Source organism: Micropterus dolomieu, linkage group LG14 (genome assembly GCF_021292245.1).
Source record: "Micropterus dolomieu isolate WLL.071019.BEF.003 ecotype Adirondacks linkage group LG14, ASM2129224v1, whole genome shotgun sequence".
NCBI lineage: Eukaryota > Metazoa > Chordata > Actinopteri > Centrarchiformes > Centrarchidae > Micropterus > Micropterus dolomieu.
In genome coordinates this window covers 8683751-8691728 of record NC_060163.1, presented here as the reverse complement: position 1 = coordinate 8691728, position 7978 = coordinate 8683751, and the positions used below count along the sequence as shown (strand labels likewise).

Genomic DNA, 7978 nt, shown 5'->3' with positions numbered 1-7978 from the left:
CTTGGCCGCCACAAGCCAGTTATCCCTGTGGTAACTTTTCTGACACCTCCTGCTTAAAACCCAAAAAGTCAGAAGGATCGTGAGGCCCCGCTTTCACGGTCTGTATTCATACTGAAAATCAAGATCAAGCGAGCTTTTGCCCTTCTGCTCCACGGGAGGTTTCTGTCCTCCCTGAGCTCGCCTTAGATATGTCACAATCAATAACTGATCAATCCATTGATTTGTGTCTCCAGCCGTACATCGCTGCCTCTAACGCCAAGCTGGCTCTCTTCTGTGATTGGCTGTTCTTTAATCCTGAGAAGGACAGCATCAAGAACATAGGTGAGACACACAGGCAGAGCATCATGGGAAGTCTACCCGCAGTCTAGGCTTAGTTATGGGAGGAGCCAGTCCTGACTAAAATTTAAATAATTGCGCTGCACACAACGCTCGCCTCGCTTTGTATGTGATACAGGCATTAAATGTAGATGGTGTCTGCCTCCTCAATCCAAACTGGGACCTGGTTCCGCAGAGAGGAGCTTGATGGCTGAAGGCTGAGCACACACGTCTGATTGTGTTCTCTAATACAGGAAAAATTAAATGGAGTTTGGTACAAACAGTAACTGCATTAGTTTAAAAGCCCGGCCGGAGTCTTGGTGACGACTCAGGGCTAGTTGGTGAACTTATTTAACTGTCAAGCTAACGGCTAACATTCTAATCAGTTTGGCTAGTGCTAAGTGTGTGTAAACCAGGTCTACATGCTGACAGCTAAAAAGCTACGATAGCTTCCTCCATGTTGGACTCTCCGGCTGTCCGTCCAATCAGAACTCTGTTCGACTCGAAACCTTTGCGCAGATTTTCTCACCTGTTGTGCCGGGTAACACACACCTGTCACACCTGCCATCTCTGTTTCCTAATGTGGACACACTGAGACTAATCAAACGAGTCAGATCCGGGTGTCCTGTGTCCTTTGAGGTCACCTGCTTATTACTGATGTCTGATTCAGTACTGTAGTGTTAAGAGACAGTGCTGGGTTCCTCTGTTCAGTCACATTCAGGATTACAGGTGAAACCAGGTGGAGGTGCGGCCACTAGCAAACAGGCTGCTGTTGATTGGATGAGTTCTCTACAGCTTCTCTGATTGGCTGAACTTCATCATGAGACAGAATTAATCAATAATCCCTCTTAAATTTTCCTCCTCGTGTCCCCCCATATCTCCCTACTTGTGCCCTTCCTCGTGTCCTTCCTTGTTTCTGTTCTTGTGCCCTTCCTTGTGTCCTTCTTTCCTCAGATCATCCCTCACTTCTTCTTCCGTCCGCTGGAGTCTCAGGTCCGTCAGGGCGTCTTCAACTCACTGACCTTCATGGAGACACACTCAGTGTTCACTCGGTCAGTCTATCGTGTATTGATTATTAGTCTCTCTCTCTCTCACCTCGCTCCACTGTTTGATAATCCAAAGTTGGACCGAGAGATTCCATCGATGCTCTTTGTTTGAAAGTTTATAAAACATATTAAAAGTATAAATCTGTCTCTTAAAGATCTTAACATCAATGGGTCCGTCTCTCAGTTCCTGTCTGAGCTGCAAGCTCAGAGCGGTGTCACCCCGAGGATCAGTTCACCACCTGCATCCTGAGACACTGGGCGTCCAAATACGACGACACGCTTGAGAACACATCAAGGCCCAGCTGATCAAGAACAACAACCAGCCCCGCAAGAGACAGAGGTCAGGACAGACAGACTGGCGAGGACTGACAGGGGTGAGGACAGACGGACGAGGACGGACGGACAGGGGTGAGGACAGACGGGTGAGGACGGGCAGTTGAGAACAGAAAGGAGAGGACAGACGGGTGAGGATGGGCAGTTGAGAACAGAAAGGAGAGGACAGACGGGTGAGGACGGGCAGTTGAGAACAGAAAGGAGAGGACAGACGGGTGAGGACGGGCAGTTGAGAACAGAAAGGAGAGGACAGACGGGGGAGGACGGGCAGTTGAGAACAGAAAGGAGAGGACAGACGGGTGAGGACGGGCAGTTGAGAACAGAAAGGTGGGGACGGGTGAGGACGGACGGGGACGGGTGAGGACAGACGGGTGAGGATGGGCAGTTGAGAACAGAAAGGTGGGGATGGGTGAGGACGGACGGGGACGGGTGAGGACAGACGGAAAGAACAGGCGGGTGATGACGGACGGAAAGAACAGGCTGTTGAGAACAGAAAGATGAGGACAGAACAGACTGAGACAGGACAATGGTGAGGACAGACTGAGACCCAAAATAGTGCCACAGACGGCCGCCTCTGGATTACGCTCCTTAGTGTGTTTTGTGTTTTTGTTTATAAACTCTTTCTGTCGTCCCTCTGTATGGGACATACCGGAGACGCCGCAGGGGGGAGGAAGCTGGTGCACTACTTCCCTCAAGCCACCTGGCGAATGTCCACTCTCTGGCCAACAAATTGGACGAACTGTTGCTCCTCAACAGAACTAACTCAGACTTCTGCAGATCTGTCGCCCTCTGTTTTACTGAATCCTGGCTTACTCGGCACATCCAGACAGTGCACTTTACCTGCCAGGATTTAATCTCTTCCATACGGATCGCGTAACGGAGCTCATGGGGAAAAACAAGGGGAGGCAGACTCTGTCTCTATATAAATGAAGGTTGGTGCACAGATGTCACAGCGTTGAAGAAATCATGCAGCCCTTGCTTAGGCTACGTTCAGACTGCAGGCCTTAATGCGCAATTCCGATTTTTTTCCGAGATCTGATTTTTATTGTTTGACAGTTCACATTAATGTTTAAATGTGGCCCATATCAGACTCCAGTGTGAACTATCCGCGGCCTGAAAGTGACCCGCATGCGCAGAAGAATAACTCGACGTCACACTGTTGCAGGCTACAGAAGTAAACAAGGAGCAACAGAGGCTAGCTCCGGTTATTTCACAGGAGACTCCCGTTTTTCATTGTACTGTCACGGATCTGGCACTGTACAACGCAACTGCCCCACAACTCTCTCTCCCTCTCTCTCTCCCCTCAGACAATCTCACCTCTCCCCCACTCCAACTTCAGTCACCTTCCCCGACTGCCACGCTCAGACGATGTGTCACCATCCTCCCTGAAAATCTACACAGACCAGCTGGCCCCCATCTTCAGCAGATCACTGGAGCTGTGTGAAGTTCCCTCCTGCTTCAAATGCTCCAAAATCATCCCGTTCCCCAAAAAACTCTCCATCTCTGGATTAAATTACTATAGGCCTGTCGCCCTGACATCTGTCTGTTGGCCCACCTGAAGGCTCCTTGCTGGACCCCCCTGCAGTTGGCCCACCGGGCTAACAGTCAGTGGATCAACTTGGGACTGCATTACATCCTGAAACACCTCCACCCTCCAGGGACATAGGCAAGGATCCTGTTTGTGGACTTAAGCTCGGCATTCAACACATCATCATTCTCGGCACCAAACTCACCCAGCTCACTGTGCCAGCCTCCACCTGTCAGTGGATCACAAACTTCCTGACTGACAGGAGTCAGCAGGTGAGACTGGGGATCATCACATCCAGCACCTGGACTATTAGTACTGGCGCCCCTGAGGGGAGTGTCCTCTCCCCACTGCTCTTCTCCCTCTACACAAACAACTGCACCCCAGGAGACCCATTTGTCAAACTCCTGAAGTTCGCTGACGACATGCCTCATCTGGGACAGTGATGAGTTGGCCTACAGACGAGAGGTTGATCAGCTGGCTCTCTGGTGCGGTTAGAATAATCGGGAGCTTAACGCACTCAAAACTGTGGAGGAGGTGCCCCCCCACTCTACCTCCCCCCCATCACCATACTCAGCAGTCCTGTGTGTCTGCTGTGGAATCCTTCAGGTGTCTGGGATCCACTATATCCCAGGACCTGAAGTGGGAGCCCAACACTGACACCATCAAGAAGCCCAGCAGAGGATGTACTTCCTGCGCCAGCTCAGGAAGCTCAACCTGCCTAAGGACCTGCTGTTCCACTTCTACACAGCCATCATCCAGTCTGTCCTCTGCACGTCCATCACTGTCTGGTTTGGATCTGTCACCAAAAAGGAAAGGAGCAGACTACAACGGACAGTCAGGACTGCAGAATAAATCATCGGTACAAACCTGCCCTCCATTCAGGACTTATACATTTCCAGAGTCAGGAAACATCATTGCAGATCCATCTCACCATGGTCACAACCTGTTGCAGCTTCTTCCCTCTGGAAGGCGCTACAGAGCACTGTACGCCAAAACCAACAGGCTCAGGAACAGTTTCTTCCCACAAGCATCACTCTGATGAACAGCTGACTAACTTTCAGTGTCAGGAACAATTCCTGTGCAATAACCCAGTAACTCTGTCTCTAATCAGCCACCTGTTTACTGGCTACTACTTGTCATTTATTCATCATTCTCATTTCAAAGCTGTTCATATTGTCATTTTGTGTGTTGTGTGTATATACTGTATACCAAACCAACCTACCTCAAGTATATAACACCGGCACATAATACTTTTTTTTCCAGCAGTCTTTGCACTATGCCCCATTGCACGGTGTACATATGTACATGTATGTGTATGTGCACCTGTACCAGACGGACAGACACCAGACGGATGACGACAGACAGGTGAGGACATTCTGATAAGTGAGGACAGATGGACAACAGAAAGGCAGGTGAGGACGGTCTCTGGGTACCTGTTGAACAGGGGTTGTGTCTCCGTCCTGTCTTCGCAGTTCCAGCAGTAAACTGGCTCAGCTCACCCTGGAACAGATCCTGGAGCTCATGGACAACCTGACTCTGAGCCGGAGCAACACCAAGAACAGCTGTCAGTACATACACAGGCTTATTGATCGCTTCAGGAGGTTTTGATAACTGATAGCTGAGTGATTGTGTCTGTCTCTGCCAGTCTTGACCCTTCAGGCTCTGCAGCATGTTCAGGCCTTGTTTGAAGAGGGCCACAAGATGTGGTACGCACGCATTCATACACACCTCCTCCTGCAGGTTCAGCGATCTGTTCGCCCTGGCAGAGGAGTGTGAGGACTCCCAGACCAAGCATCCCAAGTCCCGGCGTAAGGCTCCGGCCTCCTCGCCTCGTTCCCGGAAAGGAGCACCTCCAGCAGTACCTCGGTACGTAGCCCCACCTCCACCTGCTCCTCTGTGTGAAGACAACCTGTATCTGTGTCTCATGCTTTGATTGATCCGTTTCAAAACGGAAAATTTGATATTTAATGTTCGATTTGTGAGACCAGGAAGTAGCTTTGTGTCTTCACCAAGCAGAAACCTCCAGGTTTAAAAAGTGAAGCCTGTTATAGATAACAGCCAGCAGGGGGCGACTCCACTGGATCGTGAGGAAATGAGGGTACTTCTCAGCTGATTTATTACCTCAGTACTTTCCTAATGAGACTTTCTGCCATTCTGACAATAAAACACTGAGACCTCCAGATTAAAGGAGTTGCTCTGTAACACCACCTGTCAGGTAGACATCCTCATGCCTGACTTAACAATTTGCATAGTGTGGGACTTCTTAATTTAAATAATCTTTGTTAGATATGTTTATTTGCTTATGATTCCAATAAAGTTGAATTTATTTTATTTTTTAATTTATTGGTCTTTTTTTTTCTTACTCCACATTTAAAGCTCCCTTATATTATTTAAGTAAAAGTGCTGCTGATGGAATAAAATTGTGTATAGTATCTTTTTCCACAAAACACAGTTAAGTAGTAAAAGGAAGTTTTGTTTAGCTCAAAGGACTTTGCTCAAGAGATTCAAGTTATTATCACTTTATTATCACACCAAGAAATCTCATTAAGAATCTGGAAAAAGAGAATGGTCAACAATATTGCAAAAAAGAATGAAAACAAATTGATTATTAAAATTGTTGCTGGTTAATTATCTGACCAAGCAGTGAATTACTTCTTTATTCAGCTTTATGCAAGATGTGCCTTATTTTGTGTCTGTTAAATGACAGAAGATGTTTACTGTTTTTATGCATGCATGATTAATAATTGTTGATGTAGGAGAAAGCAGGTAGGTTTTTGACATACACGCTGTTTGAATAGGAGTTTTTACTACAATGAAGACACATTGTGTTCATTTTGCTCTAAACCCAAGAAGCTGTACATTGAACACTTATTTCATGTTGGATTTGAAACATGGAGATAAGTGCATTTATTATTATACTTATCATGAAGAAAAGGACAATGGAAACATGACATGAGTTCCCACTGTCTCCTTTCTGTAGACTTCTCTCCAAGTTAAGTAAATCAATTGAATCAGACATTGGAAAGGATAGGATATCAGAGATAGAGATGACAGTTCTTTTGTGGACCTTATAGTGTCTGAATGTTTTGCATCTAGTTTTAATAGCAGCTCCACCTCTATCCATAATACAGTGATCGTAAAACTTTGAATAATAGCCATGGCTTTTATTTGCTAAAATAACTGAATTGAACCTGCCTATATGTGGGACAGGCGTACATATGGGACAGGCCTTTTAATTCCTTTTGCACAAAACTGAAACTAATATGGAACAGTTTATTTATTTCAAACAGAATAATACTTATGTAAAAATTATTAAATAATATCAAATACACGTCATTCATTCATTCATTGATCTAGCTCCGACAGACAGCTTATGAGCTTTTATTTTGAAGTAACATCACGACAACAACACGGTGCAGGATGAGAGAAGTTAGCAGACAGACAGAGATGGACTTCCGTTGACAGGATTCACAACTTGGATTAATTTTTATGAAAGGTTTTGATTCTTTTGATGGGTGGGCCCTTACAGACTAAAGGAATATAAATAATCAGGGAAGGACACATTCGGTCTTAAGAGCGTCGATCTTAACGAGTGCTTCTAAGGTAACGGTAGTCATCACTTTTTTCCTGTCCTCTGTTGTACCAGGCAGGTTACACCGGTAAATCTACAAGAATTAGACTTTAGAGCTTGTTTCCCTTAAATGAACTATTGAATTGTGGAGAATCTAACCGATCTAACGATGTGTAGTATGTTCATACGGACATATTGATTGAATAAACATTAATATTTGTATTAACGATCTAAGCAACTTAGAAGCAGCTAAAGCAGGCACCCCCGCGGGGTTTAAGAGGTTTTATACATCCAAAGAACTTATATAAAAACTAGACCAGACGTTAAATTGAGGCAGGCGTTTATTTGTCTAAATGTGTTCCCACACCAGGCCAGTAAACGGGATAGGCATGCAGCTATTTGGGCTATTAATTTAAGTTTTACGGTAGTTTAACTACAATTAATATGGCAGGAAGAGGTTTTATTCTCAGAAGAACTCATCTCCATACAAAGCCATACAGTCCCCTCTAAAAGTATTGGAACGGTAAGGCAAATTCCTTTGTTTTAGTTGTTCACTGAAGACATTTGGGTTCAAGATCAAAAGATGAGTATGAGACAAGAGTTCAGAATTTCAGCTCTCATTTCCTGGTATTTACATCTAGCTGTGTTAAACAACTCAGGAGCTACCACCCTTTGTTTGAACCCACCCATTTTTCAAGTGAGCAAAACTATTGGAACATGTGACTGACAGATGTTTCTTGTTGCCCAGGTGGTTCATTTTAGGTTGATTGTCCAAACATTAAACAGCTCTGCATGACTAGTCTAAGTTTTCATCCTTGGTTCAAACCTAGAAAGACTGCATTTCCTGTTAAAGAGGATAAACCAACATGAAGACCAGAGAGCTGTCTATGGGAGAAAAGCAAGCCATTGTCAAGCTGAGAAAAGAAGGAAAATCAACCAGAGCCATTGGACAAACATTGTGCATAGCAAGCACAACAGAAATATCGAGAGCTGTGAAGAAAACCCCCAAAACATCAGTAAGTGACATCACCAACAACCTCCACAGTGCAGGGTGAAGGTATCACAATCCACTGTTGGAAGAAGACTCAGAGCAGAAATATAGAGGCCACACCACAAGATGCAAATCACTCATCAGCAGGAAGAATCGGAAGGCCAGACTGAAATTTGCAAAGAAGTACAGAGATG

The 7978-nt window shown here is 45.6% G+C and overlaps 1 protein-coding gene across 2 annotated transcripts in view; it reads right to left on the bottom strand.

Moving 5' to 3' along the window:
- Positions 1-7978, bottom strand: part of snx29 (sorting nexin 29) — a 356821-nt gene that overhangs the window by 158518 nt on the left and 190325 nt on the right. The gene's annotated exons all lie outside the window — the stretch shown is intronic.